Source organism: Cryptomeria japonica, unplaced genomic scaffold, assembly GCF_030272615.1.
Source record: "Cryptomeria japonica unplaced genomic scaffold, Sugi_1.0 HiC_scaffold_32, whole genome shotgun sequence".
NCBI lineage: Eukaryota > Viridiplantae > Streptophyta > Pinopsida > Cupressales > Cupressaceae > Cryptomeria > Cryptomeria japonica.
The window spans coordinates 752,501-772,500 of record NW_026728854.1 but is presented as its reverse complement, the minus strand read 5'-3'; the positions used below and the strand labels follow the sequence as shown (position 1 = coordinate 772,500).

General features: G+C 60.4%; 2 non-coding genes across 2 annotated transcripts; both read right to left on the bottom strand.

Annotated features, from left to right (window-relative positions):
• Positions 1–681: 681 nt before the first annotated feature.
• LOC131861630 (5S ribosomal RNA) lies at positions 682–800 on the bottom strand. The gene has a single exon (XR_009360664.1). It is a non-coding gene; the product is annotated as a 5S ribosomal RNA (ribosomal RNA).
• Positions 801–7,229: 6,429 nt separating this feature from the next.
• LOC131861629 (5S ribosomal RNA) lies at positions 7,230–7,348 on the bottom strand. The gene has a single exon (XR_009360663.1). It is a non-coding gene; the product is annotated as a 5S ribosomal RNA (ribosomal RNA).
• Between the last annotated feature and the right edge of the window lie 12,652 nt (positions 7,349–20,000).

Here is a 20,000-nt window from a genome sequence, read left to right as displayed (position 1 = left end):
GAAAGTTGGGTTAATTGTCCGGTTTGCCTCGGGTGCGCACCTTGCGTGCACCTTCGCCAGGGTGGGCGCCTTGGTGCGCACACCTTGGCTGGGCTGCGCACCCGGGCGCGCACACCTTGGCACCCGCGTTTCCTTCATTTTAAATTTTTTTTTTTTACAATCTCTCAAGTGGGAAATTCTATAATCTCAACTTTTTTTGCCTTTTCAGGAAACTTTTGAATGGAGCGCATCATTGGTGCGCTCCGAAGTGTGCTCCAAGGTGCGCACCTCTGGTGTGCTCCAAAGCTCTCTCCAGCTGCGTGCACCTGCCCCGGCCGCGCACCCGGCCCCGCCCAGCTTCGCTCACCTGTCCCGGGCGTCTGGTGCGGAACCTTAGAGTAAGAAACATCACCGTGCACCTTGGCCAACGTGCGCGACTCGACCGAGCGCGCACTGGCCGAGGTGCACACCGATTTCAGCTGGGTGCGCGCGCAGCACCTCGGGCGCACCGGGGTGCGCGCACAACGCCCGGGTTGCACCGTGGCCTGTGTGCTCGGGGCGCCTCGGGTGCGCGCTCGGTGTCGCCCCCGCGCGCGCGGTAGTGCGGGCAGCGCACCCCGGCCCGGCCCGGCCCCGACGAGAACGCAAACGGGCAAAAGGTTTATTCAAATAGCATTGCGACGCCCGGCGAAAAACTAAGAAAGGGTGCAACACCGGGACTTCCCGGGAGGTCACCCATCCCAGTACTACTCCGGCCCAAGCGCGCTTAACTGCGGAGTTCTGATGGGATCCGGTGCACTAACGCTGGTATGATCGCACCCGTTATGAGCTTGTCGCAGTGTGTACTTAGCAAACCGCGACCCACGTGCGAATCCACCCCGGCCACCCACCCCCGTCGAGGTGCACACCCTCCCTCGCGAAGTGCGCCCCGTTCGCCAAGTGTGAGCCCTGCCCGGGTGCGCGCACCTTGCTAGGGCGTCGGGTGTGCACCCGGCCCGGCCTACGTGCGTGCACCTGGACGGGGCGTCGTGTGCGTGCAGTGTCCCGTCTGCAACGCGGTGCCCACACACCACCTCGGGCGCAACGACCTGCGCTCACATGTGGGCCGAGTGCACCTTGGTGCATGTTCGGGGCGCCTCGGGTGCACGCTCGATCTTGCCCCGGTGCACCAAGGCGCTCGGTTTGCCCCGGGTGCGCACTTGGTGCAAGGTGGGCACCCAAAATAGGGATCAAGCACCAAAACACAAGTTTCGGGATGCAAAATGGGACCCAAGGACCACAAATGCGTTCCAAGACCCATGATGGGTCCACGAGAACAAAAATGTGTTCCGAGACTTAATAAACAAATATTGGGTTTTAGGAGAAGAAACATGCTCTGATGCCCAAAACGAGAATCGACCCCGAAAAGGCCACAGGCCAAAAGTGGGATGCGAGACAAAAAAAAATGGGACCCGAGGACCAAAATTGGGTTCCCAGGTCGAAGACAGGGCAACCGGACAAGAAACGACCTCTAAGGCTCGAAATGAGTCCCGACGACTAAAACTTGACAAGAAGCACCCATCAGGCACCCAACTCGACACCCATGGGATGCCGACCCACCCGGGCTTCCACCTAGCACACCTTGGCACCCACCCACCCTCGCACCCAACCTCGCACCCAACTTAGCACCTTTGAACCCACATTGGCACTCACCCTGACCCTGGCACCTTGGAACCCACATTGGCACTCACCTTGACCCTGGCACCCACCTTTGCACTCACCTTGGGACCCACCCTGGCTCCCACCTCGGCACCCACCCAGACACCCACCTTGGTTCCTTGGCACCCACCTTGGATCCTTGGCACCCACCCCGACACCCACCTTGGCACGCAACTTGGCTACTTGCCACCCACCTTGGCTCCTTGACGCCCACCCCGACAACCACCCCGTGACCTACCCTGGCTAGGGTTGGTGCACACCCACCCTGGTGCCCACCTTGGCACCCACCCCATGACCCACCTTGGCACGCACCTTAGTACCCACCCCGTTACCCACCCTAGGACCCACCCCGTGACCCACCTTGGCCAGGGTGGGTGCCTTGGTGCGCACAACTTGCCTGGGCTGCACACCAGGGCGGGCTCAAGATGGCACCCGCGTTCCGTTTTTTTCACTATCTTTCAAAACGGAAATTTTAAAATCTCGTTTTTTTTTTTTTTTTGCCTTTTCTGGAAATTAGTGAAGGCAGCGCATCAAAGGTGCGCAATGCTGGTGCGAACCCGGGAGCGCTCCGATGTGTGCTCCAAGGTGCGGCGTGCACGAAGTCCGAGCCCGGCTTGCCCCGGGTGCGCACCTCGCGTGCACCTTCGCCGGGGTGAGCACCTTGGCTGGGTTGCGCGCCCTGGTGCGCACCAAGGAGCGCTCTGAAGTGTGCTCCAAGGTGCGGCGTGCACGAAGTCGGAGCTCGGTTTGCCCCGGGTGTGCACCTCGGGTGCGCACCTCGCGTGCACCTTCGCTGCGGTGGGCACCTTGGCTGGGTTGCGCGCCTTGGTGGGCACCATGCAGTGCACGAAGTCGGAGCCCGGTTTGCCCCGGGCGCGCACCTCCGCCAGGGTGGGCACCTTGGTGCGCACAACTTGCCTGGGCTGCGCACCAGGAAGGGCTCAAGATGGCACCCGCGTTCCGTTTTTTTCACTATCTTTCAGAACGGAAATTTTAAAATATCGTTTTTTTTTGCCTTTTCTGGAAATTAGTGAAGGCAGCGCATCAAAGGTGCGCAATGCTGGTGCGAACCCGGGAGCGCTCCGATGTGTGCTCCAAGGTGCGGCGTGCACGAAGTCCGAGCCCGGCTTGCCCCGGGTGCGCACCTCGCGTGCACCTTCGCCGGGGTGAGCACCTTGGCTGGGTTGCGCGCCCTGGTGCGCACCAAGGAGCGCTCTGAAGTGTGCTCCAAGGTGCGGCGTGCACGAAGTCGGAGCTCGGTTTGCCCCGGGTGTGCACCTCGGGTGCGCACCTCGCGTGCACCTTCGCTGCGGTGGGCACCTTGGCTGGGTTGCGCGCCTTGGTGGGCACCATGCAGTGCACGAAGTCGGAGCCCGGTTTGCCCCGGGCGCGCACCTCCGCCAGGGTGGGCACCTTGGTGCGCACAACTTGCCTGGGCTGCGCACCAGGAAGGGCTCAAGATGGCACCCGCGTTCCGTTTTTTTCACTATCTTTCAGAACGGAAATTTTAAAATATCGTTTTTTTTTGCCTTTTCTGGAAATTAGTGAAGGCAGCGCATCAAAGGTGCGCAACGCTGGTGCGAACCTGGGAGCGCTCCGATGTGTGCTCCAAGGTGCGGCGTGCACGAAGTCGGAGCCCGGTTTGCCCCGGGTGCGCCCTGGTGGGCACCATGGTGCGCACCAAGGAGCGCTCCGAAGTGTGCTCCAAGGTGCGGCCTGCACGAAGTCGGAGCCCGGTTTGCCCCGGGCGTGCACCGCGGGTGGGCACCTTGGTGCGCATGCCTTGCCTGGGCTGCGCACCAGGGCGGGCTCAAGATGGCACCCGCGTTCCGTTTTTTTCACTATCTTTCAAAACGGAAATTTTAAAATCTCATTTTTTTTTGCCTTTTCTGGAAATTAGTGAAGGCAGCGCATCAAAGGTGCGCACCTCGCTGCCCACCACGGTGCGCAACGCCGGTGGGCACCCGGGAGTGCTTCGAAGTGTGCTCCAAGGTGCTGCGTGCACGTTGTCGGAGCCCGGTTTGCCCCGGGTGCGCACCTCGCGTGCACCTTCGTCGGGGTGGGCACCTTGGCTGGGTTTGCCCCGGCTGCGCTCCGAAGCGGGGTTATTGGAGCGCCGCCTCTTTTTTTGTCGGAGCGTTTGGTGGGGTTTCTCGCATTGGCTCTTCCCAGGCCCGGTTGCCACCCTGGCGCGCACGAAGTCGGAAGTAGGGTTAATTGCCCGGGTGCGCACCTTTGCCAGGGTGGGCACCTTACCTGGGCTGTGCACCAGGGCGGGCTCAAGATGGCACCCGCGTTCCGTTTTTTTCACTATCTTTCAAAACGGAAATTTTAAAATCTCCTCTTTTTTTTGCCTTTTCTGGAAATTAGTGAAGGCAGCGCATCAAAGGTGCGCACCTCGCTGCCCACCTTGGTGTGCTCTGAGGTGCGCACCCGGGAGCGCTACGAAGTGTGCTCCAAGGTGCGGCGTGCACGTTGTCGGAGCCCGGTTTGCCCCGGGTGCGCACCTCGCCTGCACCTTGGCCGGGGTGGGCACCCTGGCTGGGTTTGCCCAGGGTGCGCTCCGAAGCGGGGTTACTGGAGCGCCCCCTCTTTTTTTGTCAGAGCGTTTGGTGGGGTTTCTCGCATTGGCTCTTCCCAGGCCCGGTTGTTGGGTGCGCTCCCACCCTGGCGCGCGCGAAGTTGGAAGTTGGGTTAATTGCCCGGGCGCGCACCTTCGCCAGGGTGGGCACCTTGGTGCGCACACCTTGGCTGGGCTGCGCACCAGGGCGGGCTCAAGATGGCACCAGCATTCCCTTTTTCTCACTATCTTTCAAAACGGAAATTTTAAAATCTCGTTTTTTTTTGCCTTTTATGGAAATTAGTGAAGGCATCGCATCAAAGGTGCGCACCTCGCTGCCCACCTTGGTGTGCTCCGAGGTGCCCACCACGGTGCGCTCCGAGGTGCCCACCACGGTGCGCAACGCCGGTGCGAACCCGGGAGCGCCCCGATGTGTGCTCCAAGGTGCGGCGTGCACGAAGCCGGACCCCGGTTTGCCCCGGGTGCGCACCTCGCGTGCACCTTGGTGCGCACACCTTGGCTGGGTTGCGCGGCCTGGTGGGCACCATGGTGCGCACCAAGGAGCGCTCCAAAGTGTGCTCCAAGGTGCGGCGTGCACGAAGTCCTAGCCCGGTTTGCCCCGGGTGCGCACCTTCGCCGCGGTGGGCACCATGGCGTGCACGAAGTCGGAGCCCGGTTTGCCCCGGGTGCGCACCTCGCGTGCACCTTCGCCGGGGTGGGCACCTCGGCTGGGTTGCGCGCCCTGGTGCGCACCAAGGAGCGCTCCGAAGTGTGCTCCAAGGTGCGGCGTGCACGAAGTCGGAGCCCGGTTTGCCCCGGGTGCGCACCTTCGCCGCGGTGGGCACCCTGGTGCGCACCATGGCGTGCACGAAGTCGGAGCCCGGTTTGCCCCGGGTGCGCACCTCGCGTGCACCTTCGGCGGGGTTGCGCGCCCTGGTGCGCACCAAGGAGCGCTCCGAAGTGTGCTCCAAGGTGCGGCGTGCACGAAGTCGGAGCCCGGTTTGCCCCGGGTGCGCACCTCGCGTGCACCTTCGGCGGGGTTGCGCGCCCTGGTGGGCACCATGGTGCGCACCAAGGAGCGCTCCGAAGTGTGCTCCAAGGTGCGGCGTGCACGAAGTCGGAGCCCGGTTTGCCCCGGGTGCGCACCTCGCGTGCACCTTCGCCGCGGTGGGCACCATGGCGTGCACGAAGTCGGAGCCCGGTTTGCCCCGGGTGCGCACCTCGCGTGCACCTTCGCCGGGGTGGGCACCTCGGCTGGGTTGCGCGCCCTGGTGCGCACCAAGGAGCGCTCCGAAGTGTGCTCCAAGGTGCGGCGTGCACGAAGTCGGAGCCCGGTTTGCCCCGGGTGCGCACCTCGCGTGCACCTTCGCCGCGGTGGGCACCATGGCGTGCACGAAGTCGGAGCCCGGTTTGCCCCGGGTGCGCACCCCGCGTGCACCTTCGCCGGGGTGGGCACCTCGGCTGGGTTGCGCGCCCTGGTGCGCACCAAGGAGCGCTCCGAAGTGTGCTCCAAGGTGCGGCGTGCACGAAGTCGGAGCCCGGTTTGCCCCGGGTGCGCACCTCGCGTGCACCTTCGCCGCGGTGGGCACCTTGGCTGGGTTGGGCACCATTGAGCGCTCCGAAGTGTGCTCCAAGGTGCGCACCATGGCCCTCCAAGGTGCGCAGCATGGCGTGCACGAAGTCGGAGCCCGGTTTGCCCCGGGTGCGCACCTCGCGTGCACCTTCGCCAGGGTGGGCACCTCGGTGCGCACACCTTCTCAATGTTTTCTTGCCTTTTCTGGAAATTGGTGAAGGCAGCGCATCAAAGGTGCGCACCTCGGTGTGCTCCGAGGTGCGAACCCGAGAGCGCTCCGAGGTGCCCACGAAGTCGAAAGTCGGGTTAATTGCATTGTTTTCCCCGGGTGCGCTCCGAGGTGCGCAACATCGGTGCGCACCAAGGAGGGCTCCGAAGTGTGCTCCAAGGTGCGCACGATTCGGAGCTCGGTTTGCCCGGGGTGCGCACACCTTGGCTGGGTTGCGCACCCTTTGTGCGCTCCAAGGTGCGCACGAAGTCGGAGCTCGGTTTGCCCCGGGTGCGCACCTTCGCCAGGGTGCGCACCTTGATGCGCACGCCTTGGCTGGGCTGCGCACCTTGGTGGGCGCCATGGTGCGCACCTTTCGTGCGCTCCAAGGTGCGCACGAAGTCGGAGCTCGGTTTGCCCCGGGTGCGCACCTTGGTGGGCGCCATGGTGCACTCCGAGGTGCCCAAGATTGGTGCGCACCAAGGAGCGCTCCGAAGTGCGCTCCAAGGTGCGCAGGTGCGCGCGAAGTCGAAAGTTGGGTTAATTGTCCGGTTTGCCTCGGGTGCGCACCTTGCGTGCACCTTCGCCAGGGTGGGCGCCTTGGTGCGCACACCTTGGCTGGGCTGCGCACCCGGGCGCGCACACCTTGGCACCCGCGTTTCCTTCATTTTAAATTTTTTTTTTTTACAATCTCTCAAGTGGGAAATTCTATAATCTCAACTTTTTTTGCCTTTTCAGGAAACTTTTGAATGGAGCGCATCATTGGTGCGCTCCGAAGTGTGCTCCAAGGTGCGCACCTCTGGTGTGCTCCAAAGCTCTCTCCAGCTGCGTGCACCTGCCCCGGCCGCGCACCCGGCCCCGCCCAGCTTCGCTCACCTGTCCCGGGCGTCTGGTGCGGAACCTTAGAGTAAGAAACATCACCGTGCACCTTGGCCAACGTGCGCGACTCGACCGAGCGCGCACTGGCCGAGGTGCACACCGATTTCACCTGGGTGCGCGCGCAGCACCTCGGGCGCACCGGGGTGCGCGCACAACGCTCGGGTTGCACCGTGGCCTGTGTGCTCGGGGCGCCTCGGGTGCGCGCTCGGTGTCGCCCCCGCGCGCGCGGTAGTGCGGGCAGCGCACCCCGGCCCGGCCCGGCCCCGACGAGAACGCAAACGGGCAAAAGGTTTATTCAAATAGCATTGCGACGCCCGGCGAAAAACTAAGAAAGGGTGCAACACCGGGACTTCCCGGGAGGTCACCCATCCCAGTACTACTCCGGCCCAAGCGCGCTTAACTGCGGAGTTCTGATGGGATCCGGTGCACTAACGCTGGTATGATCGCACCCGTTATGAGCTTGTCGCAGTGTGTACTTAGCAAACCGCGACCCACGTGCGAATCCACCCCGGCCACCCACCCCCGTCGAGGTGCACACCCTCCCTCGCGAAGTGCGCCCCGTTCGCCAAGTGTGAGCCCTGCCCGGGTGCGTGCACCTTGCTAGGGCGTCGGGTGTGCACCCGGCCCGGCCTACGTGCGTGCACCTGGACGGGGCGTCGTGTGCGTGCAGTGTCCCGTCTGCAACGCGGTGCCCACACACCACCTCGGGCGCAACGACCTGCGCTCACATGTGGGCCGAGTGCACCTTGGTGCATGTTCGGGGCGCCTCGGGTGCACGCTCGATCTTGCCCCGGTGCACCAAGGCGCTCGGTTTGCCCCGGGTGCGCACTTGGTGCAAGGTGGGCACCCAAAATAGGGATCAAGCACCAAAACACAAGTTTCGGGATGCAAAATGGGACCCAAGGACCACAAATGCGTTCCAAGACCCATGATGGGTCCACGAGAACAAAAATGTGTTCCGAGACTTAATAAACAAATATTGGGTTTTAGGAGAAGAAACATGCTCTGATGCCCAAAACGAGAATCGACCCCGAAAAGGCCACAGGCCAAAAGTGGGATGCGAGACAAAAAAAAATGGGACCCGAGGACCAAAATTGGGTTCCCAGGTCGAAGACAGGGCAACCGGACAAGAAACGACCTCTAAGGCTCGAAATGAGTCCCGACGACTAAAACTTGACAAGAAGCACCCATCAGGCACCCAACTCGACACCCATGGGATGCCGACCCACCCGGGCTTCCACCTAGCACACCTTGGCACCCACCCACCCTCGCACCCAACCTCGCACCCAACTTAGCACCTTTGAACCCACATTGGCACTCACCCTGACCCTGGCACCTTGGAACCCACATTGGCACTCACCTTGACCCTGGCACCCACCTTTGCACTCACCTTGGGACCCACCCTGGCTCCCACCTCGGCACCCACCCAGACACCCACCTTGGTTCCTTGGCACCCACCTTGGATCCTTGGCACCCACCCCGACACCCACCTTGGCACGCAACTTGGCTACTTGCCACCCACCTTGGCTCCTTGACGCCCACCCCGACAACCACCCCGTGACCTACCCTGGCTAGGGTTGGTGCACACCCACCCTGGTGCCCACCTTGGCACCCACCCCATGACCCACCTTGGCACGCACCTTAGTACCCACCCTGTTACCCACCCTAGGACCCACCCCGTGACCCACCTTGGCCAGGGTGGGTGCACCCACCCTGGTGCCCACCTTGGCACCCACCCATCCTAGCACCCAGCCTGTGACCGGGCTTGGAACCCAACCTTGCACCCGTCTTGGCCAGTGTGGGTGCGCACCCATCCTGGCACCCACGTTGTGACACACCCTTTAACCCACGCACCCTAGCAGCCACGTTGGCACCCACCTTGGAACACAACCTAGCAACTTGGCACCCACCCCGTGACCCACCTTGGCATCCACCATAGCAGTCGCCCACTTGGCACCCACCTTGGAACCCAAGTTGGCACCCACCTCGGCACCCACCTTGACACTTGTGGACCCACCTTGCCACTCACCCTAGCATCGACCCATCCTAGCACCCACCCTGGCACCTTTGCACCCTAGCACTCACCCATCCTAGCACCTAACCTGTGACCCACCTTGACACTCACCCTCGCACCCACCTTGGAACCCAACCTAGCACCCACCCACCCTGACACCAACCCTAGCACCTACCCACCCTTGCACCCACCCTGTGACCCATCTTGGCACCCACCCATCCTACCACTCAACCTATCACCCACCTTCTCACCCACCTTGGCATCCACCTTAGCACCCACCCACACTGGCACCTTGGCACCCACCTCGGGCAAGGTGGGTGCACACCCACCCTGACACCCAATTTAGAACCAACCGAGCATGTTACCCACCTTGGCACCCACATTGCAGCCCACCCTAGTACCCACCCTATGACCCACATTGGCATCCACACCCTAGCACCCAGGCACCTCGACACCCGCCTTGACACGCACCCTAGCACTAAACCTGTGACCCACCTTGGAACTCACCCTAGAACCCACCCACCCTGTGAACCACCTTGGCATCCACCTTAGCACCCACCCACCTTGGCACCCACTCTAGCACTCACCCATCCTAACACCCAACTTGTTACCCACCTTGGCACCCGCCCTCGCGTCCACCTTGAAACCCACCCTAGCACCCACCCACGCAGGAGCCCACCTTGGCACCCAACCTAACACCCACGCATCCTGGCACCCAACTTGTGACCCACCTTGGAACCCACCCTAGTACCCACCTTTGAACCCACTATATCACCAACCCACCTTGGCACCCACCCTATGACCCTCTTTGGAATCCACCCTAGCACGCACCCACCCTGGCACCCACCATGGAGCGCACCCTAGCACCCACCCACCTCGGCACGCACCTCAACACCCACCTTGGTGTGCGCACTGCGCCAACCTCTCAAAGACCCTATGTGGTGCGCTCCAAAGTGTACACCTTTGGTGCGCTCCAAGGTGCGCACCTTTGGTGCACACCGAGGTGCACACCAAAGTGTGCACCGAGGTGAGCACCAAAGTGCACTCCAAGGTGCACACCAAGGCGTGCACCTTTGGTGCGGTCAATGCAAACGAATTCGGAAGTTGGGGTCGATGTCCTAATCGCTGCTGCAGACTACACGTATGAGAATCGGACAAATAGCTTTATATAGGGGAGGTGTTGCGTTTGATGGGTCGACTCCCCTGGTTGTGTGCACTGCACCAACTTCAAAGACCCTGTCTTGTTTAAGAAGTCAAAAGTTGGGGTGGATGTCCTAATCATTGCTGCAGTCTACGCATGTATGAGAATCAGACAAATAGCTTATATAGGGGAGGTGTTGCATTCGGTGGGTTGACTCCCCTGGTTGTGCGCACTGCGCCAACCTCAAAGACCCCGCATAGCAGAAGAAGTCGGAAGTCGGATTTTGGTGAGCACCAAGGCGTGCACCTTTGGTGCGGTCAACGCAGACGAATTCAGAAGTTGGGGTGGATGTCCTAATCGTTGTTGCAGGCTACACATGTATGAGAATCAGACAAATAGCTTATATAGGGGAGGTGTTGGGTTTGATGGGTCAACTCCCTTGGTTGTGCGCATTACGCCAACCTCAAAGACCTTGTTTTCGTTAAGAAGTCAAAAGTTGGGGTCAATGTCCTAATGGCTCCTGTAGGCTACACATGTATGAGAATCGGACAAATAGCTTATATAGGGGAGGTGTTGGGTTTGATGGGTCGACTCCCCTGGTTGTGCGCATTACGTCAACCTCAAAGACCTTGTTTTCGTTAAGAAGTCAAAAGTTGGGGTCGATGTCCTAATTGCTCCTGTAGACTACACATGTATGAGAATCAGACAAATAGCTTATATAGGGGAGGTGTTGGGTTTGATGGGTTGACTCCCCTAGTTGTTCGCATTACACCAACCTCAAAGACCTTGTTTTCGTTTAGAAGCCGAAAGTTGGGGTCGATGTCCTAATTGCTCCTGCAGGCTACGCATGTATGAGAATCAGACAAATAGCTTATATAGGGGAGGTGTTGGGTTTGATGGGTCGACTCCCCTGGTTGTGCGCATTGCGCCAACCTCAAAGACCCTGCATTGCGGATGAAGTCGAAAGTCAGAGTTTGGTGTGCTACAAGGTGTGGTCGAAGGTGCTCACCTAGGTGTGCACCTTTGGAGCGCAGGAAAAGTGCCCTCCAAAAGTGCGCACCTTTGGAGTGCACAAAAGTGCCCTCCAAAAGTGCGCACCTTTGGAGCGCACAAAAGTGCCCTCCAAAAAGTGCCCTCCAAAAGTGCGCACCTTTGGAGCGCACAAAAGTGCCCTCCAAAAAGTGCCCTCCAAAAGTGCGCACCTTTGGAGTGCAGAAAAGTGCCCTCCAAAAAGTGCCCTCCAAAAGTGTGCACCTTTGGAGTGCACAAAAGTGCCCTCCAAAAGTGCGCACCTTTGGAGCGCAGAAAAGTGCCCTCCAAAAAGTGCCCTCCAAAAGTGCGCACCTTTGGAGCGCAGAAAAGTGCCCTCCAAAAAGTGCCCTCCAAAAGTGCGCACCTTTGGAGCGCAGAAAAGTGCCCTCCAAAAAGTGCCCTCCAAAAGTGCGCACCTTTGGAGCGCAGAAAAGTGCCCTCCAAAAAGTGCCCTCCAAAAGTGCGCACCTTTGGAGCGCAGAAAAGTGCCCTCCAAAAAGTGCCCTCCAAAAGTGCGCACCTTTGGAGCGCACAAAAGTGCCCTCCAAAAAGTGCCCTCCAAAAGTGCGCACCTTTGGAGCGCACAAAAGTGCCCTCCAAAAGTGCGCACCTTTGGAGCGCACAAAAGTGCCCTCCAAAAGTGCGCACTTTTGGTGCGCACCAAGGCGCTGGTTCGGTCGTTGCAGGCGAGTTCGGAAGTTGGGGTCGATGTCCTGAGCGGAGGTGCAAACTACACAGGTGTCGGAATCGGACAAATAGCTTATATAGGGGAGGTGTATGCTTCGATGGGTCGACTCCCCAGGTTGAGCGCACCGCGCCAACCTCAAAGACCCTACGGTATGGATGAAGTCGGAAGTTGGGTCCGATGACCGATTCGATTAGTAGGTATGCTCATGAGGTCGGAATTTGGGTCCGATGACCTGCCATGTGCAGGAAGGCGAATGTTGGCACTGTGCGTTGCAAGGTGCACACCAAGGTGCTGGTGCGGTCTTTTTAGTCGAGTTCGGAAGTTGGGGTCGATGTCCTGATCGGAGGTGCAAGCTACACAGGTGTGGGAATCGGACAAATAGCTTATATAGGGGAGGTGTATGCTTCGTTGGGTCGACTCCCCGGGTTGAGCGCACCGCGCCAACCTCAAAGACCCTACGGTATGGATGAAGTCGGAAGTTGGGTCCGATGACCGATTCGATATGTAGGCATACTCGCGAGGTCGGAATTTGGGTCCGATGACCTGCCATGTGCAGGAAGGCGAATGTTGGCACTGTGCGTTGCAAGGTGCGCACCAAGGCGCTGGTTCGGTCGTTGCAGGCGAGTTCGGAAGTTGGGGTCGATGTCCTGATCGGAGGTGCAAACTACACAGGTGTGGGAATCGGACAAATAGCTTATATAGGGGAGGTGTATGCTTCGTTGGGTCGACTCCCCGGGTTGAGCGCACCGCGCCAACCTCAAAGACCCTACGGTATGGATGAAGTCGGAAGTTGTGTCCGATGACCGATTCGATATGTAGGCATACTCGCGAGGTCGGAATTTGGGTCCGATGACCTGCCATGTGCAGGAAGGCGAATGTTGGGACTGTGCGTCGCAAGGTGCGCACCAAGGCGCTGGTGCCGTCGTTGCAGTCGAGTTCGGAAGTTGGGGTCGATGTCCTGGTCAGAGGTGCAAACTACACAGGTGTGGGAATCGGACAAATAGCTTATATAGGGGAGGTGTATGCTTCGATGGGTCGACTCCCCGGGTTGAGCGCACCGCGCCAACCTCAAAGACCCTACAGTATGGATGAAGTCGGAAGTTGGGTCCGATGACCGATTCGATACGTAGGCATATTGGCGAGGTCTGAATTTGTGTCCGATGACCTGCCATGCGCAGGAAGGCGGAATTTGGGTCCGATGACCGAGTTGATGGCGTGCCATGCGCAGAAAGGCGGAATTTGGGTCCGATGACCGAGTTGATGTTGATGGCCCGCCATGCACAGGAAGGCGGAATTTGGGTCCGATGACCGATTTGAAGGCGTGCCATGCGCAGAAAGGCAGAGTTTGGGTCCGATGACCGAGTTGATATTGATGGCCCGCCATGCGCAGGAAGGCGGAATTTGGGTCCGATGACCTGACATACGCATGGAGTCCGACTCGGGGGCCGATGTTCGATTCGATGACTTGCATTGTGGGTAAAGTCGGAAGTTGTGGTCTTTGACCCGATTCGATGACCAGACTTCGGCTGCTTGAGAATCGGACAAATAACTTATATAGGGGAGGTAGTGTTCTCGAGCATCCTCCCCCCGTGCCCGTTTATGTCGATTGATGCTGGTGCTCGACTGGTTGGAGCGCTCGGATGCAAAAATCTTGCACCAGGATTTATCGATTGTGATGGACACGGCAAGTCTCCTGATTGCTATGCAGGAGCTCATCGTGAATCTCTATGCGGCCTTGGTATGGACTCGACCTGCGGAATGGTTCGGCAATGGTAGTCGCTCCAACACGTCCTTGCAATGGCCACAGAGGTGATTCGACTAGAGCTCCAGTCTAGCTTTTGGGTTGCTTGGCGGACTGGTATAGCCGCGATCGAGTTCCGGCCATGAACGTTTTAGATAGCTCTTGGGCTTTCTGGGACGGAAGTCGGAAGTTTGGGCTGTTGTCCGATTTGATGACCATTCTTCGGATGTGTGAGAATCGGACAAATAACTTATATAGGGGACTGTGTTGTCTCACGCAGCCCCCTCCGTGCCCCTCTATCTCGACCGATGTTGGTGCTTGAAAGGGTTGGGATCGCTCGGATTTATAAACGTGCACCACCATTTGTCGAGTGTGAGGGACGCGGCAGGTCTCCTAAATGCTATACGGGCGCTCTCTGAGAATCTCTATCCGGCCTCGACACAGACTAGTCTTGCTGAATGGTTTGGCACTGGTAGTCGATCCAACACGTCGTTGTTGTGGCCGCCTAGGCGATTCGATTCGAGCCCCCGTCTAGCTTTTGGGTTGCTTGGCGGATTTTGCCCTATCCGCAAGTGAGCTCGGTCCCTAAACGTTCGAGAAACCCGATTGCTATGCGCCGACTCTCTTTCTTGCGAGCCTCCATCTAGCTTTTGGGTCTCTACGGAACGGAAGTCGGAATCTGGGACCGTTGTTTGATTCGACGAGGCAGACTACGGTTGTGCGAGAATCGGACAAATAACTTATATAGGGGAGGTGTTGACTGGAGCATTCTCCCCCGTGCCCCTCTAACTCGACCAATGCTGGCGCTCGAACGGTGGTAGCGCTCGGATTTTCGTTGAGCGCCAGCATTGGTCGATTTAGAGGGGCATGCGAGATTCCCGAATGCTATGCGAGGGCTCTAACGGAAATGTCTATTGGTTTCGGTATGGATGCAATTGCGAGTGGTTCGGCAAAGGTAGTCGTTCCGATGCGTCCATGTCGTGGCCAAATCGATAATTCGATTTGAGCCCTCGTATAGCATTTGGGTCTCTCGATGTGATTCCGCATTCCAGTCCCTTTGGGCACTGCTTGAGCCGCATCCCAGGGGGTTCCCTTCCCAATAATCTGCCTCGCAACCCGATTGCTATGCGGTGAGGCTCCTCGGCCGCCTCGGAACTATCTGTGTATCAGACGCATCGCGGGATAAGGGGTTGGCAACGGTAGTCGCCCCAAGCGCGTCCGATGCTTGGACCATTCCGAGGCGGCCCTGAAGCCTCTTCCGTCTAGCCGTTGGGTCCTTCTCGCCGCATCCCTTGCCTCGCACCCCGATTGCTATGCGGTGAGGCTCCTCGGCCGCCTTGGAACTATCTGTGTATCAGACGCATCGCGGGATAAGGGGTTGTCACTGGTAGTCGCCCCAAGCGCGTCCGATGCTTGGACCATTCCGAGGCGGCCCTGAAGCCTCTTCCGTCTAGCCGTTGGGTCCTTCTCGCCGCATCCCTCGACTCGCACCCCGATTGCTATGCGGTGAGGCTCCTCGGCCGCCTTGGAACTATCTGTGTATCGGACGCGTCGCGGGATAAGGGGTTGTCACTGGTAGTCGCCCCAAGCGCGTCCGATGCTTGGACCATTCCGAGGCGGCCCTGAAGCCTCTTCCGTCTAGCCGTTGGGTCCTTCTCGCCGCATCCCTCGCCTCGCACCCCGATTGCTATGCGGTGAGGCTCCTCGGCCGCCTTGGAACTATCTGTGTATCGGACGCGTCGCGGGATAAGGGGTTGTCACTGGTAGTCGCCCCAAGCGCGTGCGATGCATGGACCATTCCCAGGCGGCCCTGAAGCCTCTTCCGTCTAGCCGTTGGGTCCTTCTCGCCGCATCCCTCGCCTCGCACCCCGATTGCTATGCGGTGAGGCTCCTCGGCCGCCTTGGAACTATCTGTGTATCGGACGCGTCGCGGGATAAGGGGTTGTCACTGGTAGTCGCCCCAAGCGCGTCCGATGCTTGGACCATTCCGAGGCGGCCCTGAAGCCTCTTCCGTCTAGCCGTTGGGTCCTTCTCGCCGCATCCCTCGCCTCGCACCCCGATTGCTATGCGGTGAGGCTCCTCGGCCGCCTTGGAACTATCTGTGTATCGGACGCGTCGCGGGATAAGGGGTTGTCACTGGTAGTCGCCCCAAGCGCGTCCGATGCTTGGACCATTCCGAGGCGGCCCTGAAGCCTCTTCCGTCTAGCCGTTGGGTCCTTCTCGCCGCATCCCTCGCCTCGCACCCCGATTGCTATGCGGTGAGGCTCCTCGGCCGCCTTGGAACTATCTGTGTATCGGACGCGTCGCGGGATAAGGGGTTGTCACTGGTAGTCGCCCCAAGCGCGTCCGATGCTTGGACCATTCCGAGGCGGCCCTGAAGCCTCTTCCGTCTAGCCGTTGGGTCCTTCTCGCCGCATCCCTCGCCTCGCACCCCGATTGCTATGCGGTGAGGCTCCTCGGCCGCCTTGGAACTATCTGTGTATCGGACGCATCGCGGGATAAGGGGTTGTCACTGGTAGTCGCCCCAAGCGCGTCCGATGCTTGGACCATTCCGAGGCGGCCCTGAAGCCTCTTCCGTCTAGCCGTTGGGTCCTTCTCGCCGCATCCCTCGCCTCGCACCCCGATTGCTATGCGGTGAGGCTCCTCGGCCGCCTTGGAACTATCTGTGTATCGGACGCGTCGCGGGATAAGGGGTTGTCACTGGTAGTCGCCCCAAGCGCGTCCGATGCTTGGACCATTCCGAGGCGGCCCTGAAGCCTCTTCCGTCTAGCCGTTGGGTCCTTCTCGCCGCATCCCTCGCCTCGCACCCCGATTGCTATGCGGTGAGGCTCCTCGGCCGCCTTGGAACTATCTGTGTATCGGACGCGTCGCGGGATAAGGGGTTGTCACTGGTAGTCGCCCCAAGCGCGTCCGATGCTTGGACCATTCCGAGGCGGACCTGAAGCCTCTTCCGTCTAGCCGTTGGGTCCTTCTCGCCGCATCCCTCGCCTCGCACCCCGATTGCTATGCGGTGAGGCTCCTCGGCCGCCTTGGAACTATCTGTGTATCGGACGCGTCGCGGGATAAGGGGTTGTCACTGGTAGTCGCCCCAAGCGCGTCCGATGCTTGGACCATTCCGAGGCGGCCCTGAAGCCTCTTCCGTCTAGCCGTTGGGTCCTTCTTGCCGCATCCCTCGCCTCGCACCCCGATTGCTATGCGGTGAGGCTCCTCGGCCGCCTTGGAACTATCTGTGTATCGGACGCGTCGCGGGATAAGGGGTTGTCACTGGTAGTCGCCCCAAGCGCGTCCGATGCTTGGACCATTCCGAGGCGGCCCTGAAGCCTCTTCCGTCTAGCCGTTGGGTCCTTCTCGCCGCATCCCTCGCCTCGCACCCCGATTGCTATGCGGTGAGGCTCCTCGGCCGCCTTGGAACTATCTGTGTATCGGACGCATCGCGGGATAAGGGGTTGTCACTGGTAGTCGCCCCAAGCGCGTCCGATGCTTGGACCATTCCGAGGCGGCCCTGAAGCCTCTTCCGTCTAGCCGTTGGGTCCTTCTCGCCGCATCCCTCGCCTCGCACCCCGATTGCTATGCGGTGAGGCTCCTCGGCCGCCTTGGAACTATCTGTGTATCGGACGCGTCGCGGGATAAGGGGTTGTCACTGGTAGTCGCCCCAAGCGCGTCCGATGCTTGGACCATTCCGAGGCGGACCTGAAGCCTCTTCCGTCTAGCCGTTGGGTCCTTCTCGCCGCATCCCTCGCCTCGCACCCCGATTGCTATGCGGTGAGGCTCCTCGGCCGCCTTGGAACTATCTGTGTATCGGACGCGTCGCGGGATAAGGGGTTGTCACTGGTAGTCGCCCCAAGCGCGTCCGATGCTTGGACCATTCCGAGGCGGCCCTGAAGCCTCTTCCGTCTAGCCGTTGGGTCCTTCTCGCCGCATCCCTCGCCTCGCACCCCGATTGCTATGCGGTGAGGCTCCTCGGCCGCCTTGGAACTATCTGTGTATCGGACGCGTCGCGGGATAAGGGGTTGTCACTGGTAGTCGCCCCAAGCGCGTCCGATGCTTGGACCATTCCGAGGCGGACCTGAAGCCTCTTCCCTCTAGCCGTTGGGGCTTTCTCGCCGCATCCCTCGCCTCGCACCCCGATTGCTATTCGGTGAGGCTCCTCGGCCGCCTTGGAACTATCTGTGTATCGGACGCATCGCGGGATAAGGGGTTGGCAGTGGTAGTCGCCCCAAGCGCGTCCGATGCTTGGACCATTCCGAGGCGGCCCTGCAGCCTCTTCCGTCTAGCCGTTGGGGCCATCTCGCTGCATCCCCCACCTCGCACCACGATTGCTATGCGGTGAGGCTCCTTGGCCGCCTCGGAACTATCTGTGTATCGGACGCATCGCGGGATAAGGGGTTGTCACTGGTAGTCGCCCCAAGCGCGTCCGATGCTTGGACTATTCCGAGGCGGCCCTGCAGCCTCTTCCGTCTAGCCGTTGGGGCCATCTCGCCGCATCCCCCAGCTCCTCGGCCGCCTCGGAACTATCTGTGTATCGGACGCATCGCGGGATAAGGGGTTGGCAGTGGTAGTCGCCCCAAGCGCGTTCGATGCTTGGACTATTCCGAGGCGGCCCCGCAGCCTCTTCCGTCTACCCTTTGGGGCCATCTCGCCGCATCCCTCGCCTCGCACCCCGATTGCTATGCGGTGAGGCTCCTCGGCCGCCTGGGAACTATCTTCGTATCGGATGCATCGCGGGATAAGGGGTTGTCACTGGTAGTCGCCCCAAGCGCGTCCGATGCTTGGACTATTCCGAGGCGGCCCTGTGGCCTCTTCCGTCTAGCCGTTGGGGCCATCTCGCCGCATCCCTCACCTCGCACCCCCATTGCTATGCGGTGAGGCTCCTCGGCCGCCTTGGAACTGTCTTCGTATCGGAAGCATCGCGGGATAAGGGGTTGTCACTGGTAGTCGCCCCAAGCGCGTCCGATGCTTGGACTATTCCGAGGCGGCCCTGCAGCCTCTTCCGTCTAGCCGTTGGGGCCATCTCGCCGCATCCCCCACCTCGCACCCGGATTGCTATGCGGTGAGGCTCCTCGGCCGCCTTGGAACTATCTTCGTATCGGACGCATCGCGGGATAAGGGGTTGTCACTGGTAGTCGCCCCAAGCGCGTCCGATGCTTGGACTATTCCGACGCGGCCCTGTGGCCTCTTCCGTCTAGCCGTTGGGGCCATCTCGCCGCATCCCCCACCTCGCACCCCGATTGCTATGCGGTGAGGCTCCTCGGCCGCCTTGGAACCATCTTCGTATCGGACGCATCGCGGGATGAGGGGTTGTCACTGGTAGTCGCCCCAAGCGCGTCCGATGCTTGGACCATTCCGAGGCGGCCCTGAAGCCTCTTCCGTCTAGCCGTTGGGGCCTTCCCGCCCCATCCCTCGCCTCGCACCCCCGATTGCTATGCGGTGAGGCTCCTCGGCCGCCTTGGAACCATCTGTGTATCGGACGCATCGCGGGATAAGGGGTTGGCACTGGTAGTCGCCCCAAGCGCGTCCGATGCTTGGAGCATTCCGAGGTGGCCCTGAAGCCTCTTCCGTCTAGCCGTTGGGGCCTTCCCGCCCCATCCCTCGCCTCGCACCCCGATTGATATGCGGTGAGGCTCCTCGGCCGCCTTGGAACTATCTGTGTATCGGACGCATCGCGGGATAAGGGGTTGGCACTGGTAGTCGTCCCAATCGCGTCCGATGCTTGGACCATTCCGAGGCGGCCCTGCAGCCTCTTCCGTTTAGCCGTCGGGGCCTTCCCGCCGCATCCCTCGCCTCGCATCCCGATTCCTATGCGGTGAGTCTTCTCGGCCGCCGCGGAACTATACCTGTTATTGCTACTGCATCCTTCGGCTGGTAACCTCCTCTGCCGCCTTGGAACGTTCTCTTTGTCGGACGCGTCGCGGGATAAGGGGTTGGCACTGGTAGTCGCCCCAAGCGCGCCCGATGCATAGACCGCTCCGAGTTGACCTTGCTTTCAGCCTCTCACATGCATAGACCTCTCTGAGTCGACCCTGCAGCCTCTCACGTTTAGCCTTTGGAATCTCGCCTCACAACATGATTGCTATCCTTGATGCATCCCTTGCCTCGAGCCCTGATTGCTTTCTTGGCTGCATCCCTCCTCTCCTCACAGCCCGGTTGTCATCACTGCTTCATCCGTCGCTTCATGCATTCTGGCTGCTGGGCCCTTCCCACCGCACACCTCGATTGCTATCTCTTCTGCATCACACACCCCGATTGCTATCTCTGCTACATCCCTCGGCTCTCACTTCTGCATCCTTCGCCTCCCACCTCGATTGCTATCAATGCTGCATCCGTAACCTCACACCCCGATTGCTATGCGGGGAGGCTCCTTGGCCGCCTTGGAAATTTCTGTGTGTCGGACGCACCGCGGGATAAGGGGTTGGCACTGGTAGTCGCCCCAAGTGCGCCCGATTCTTAGACCGCTTCGAGGTGACCTCGTAGCCTCTTTCGTCCAGGC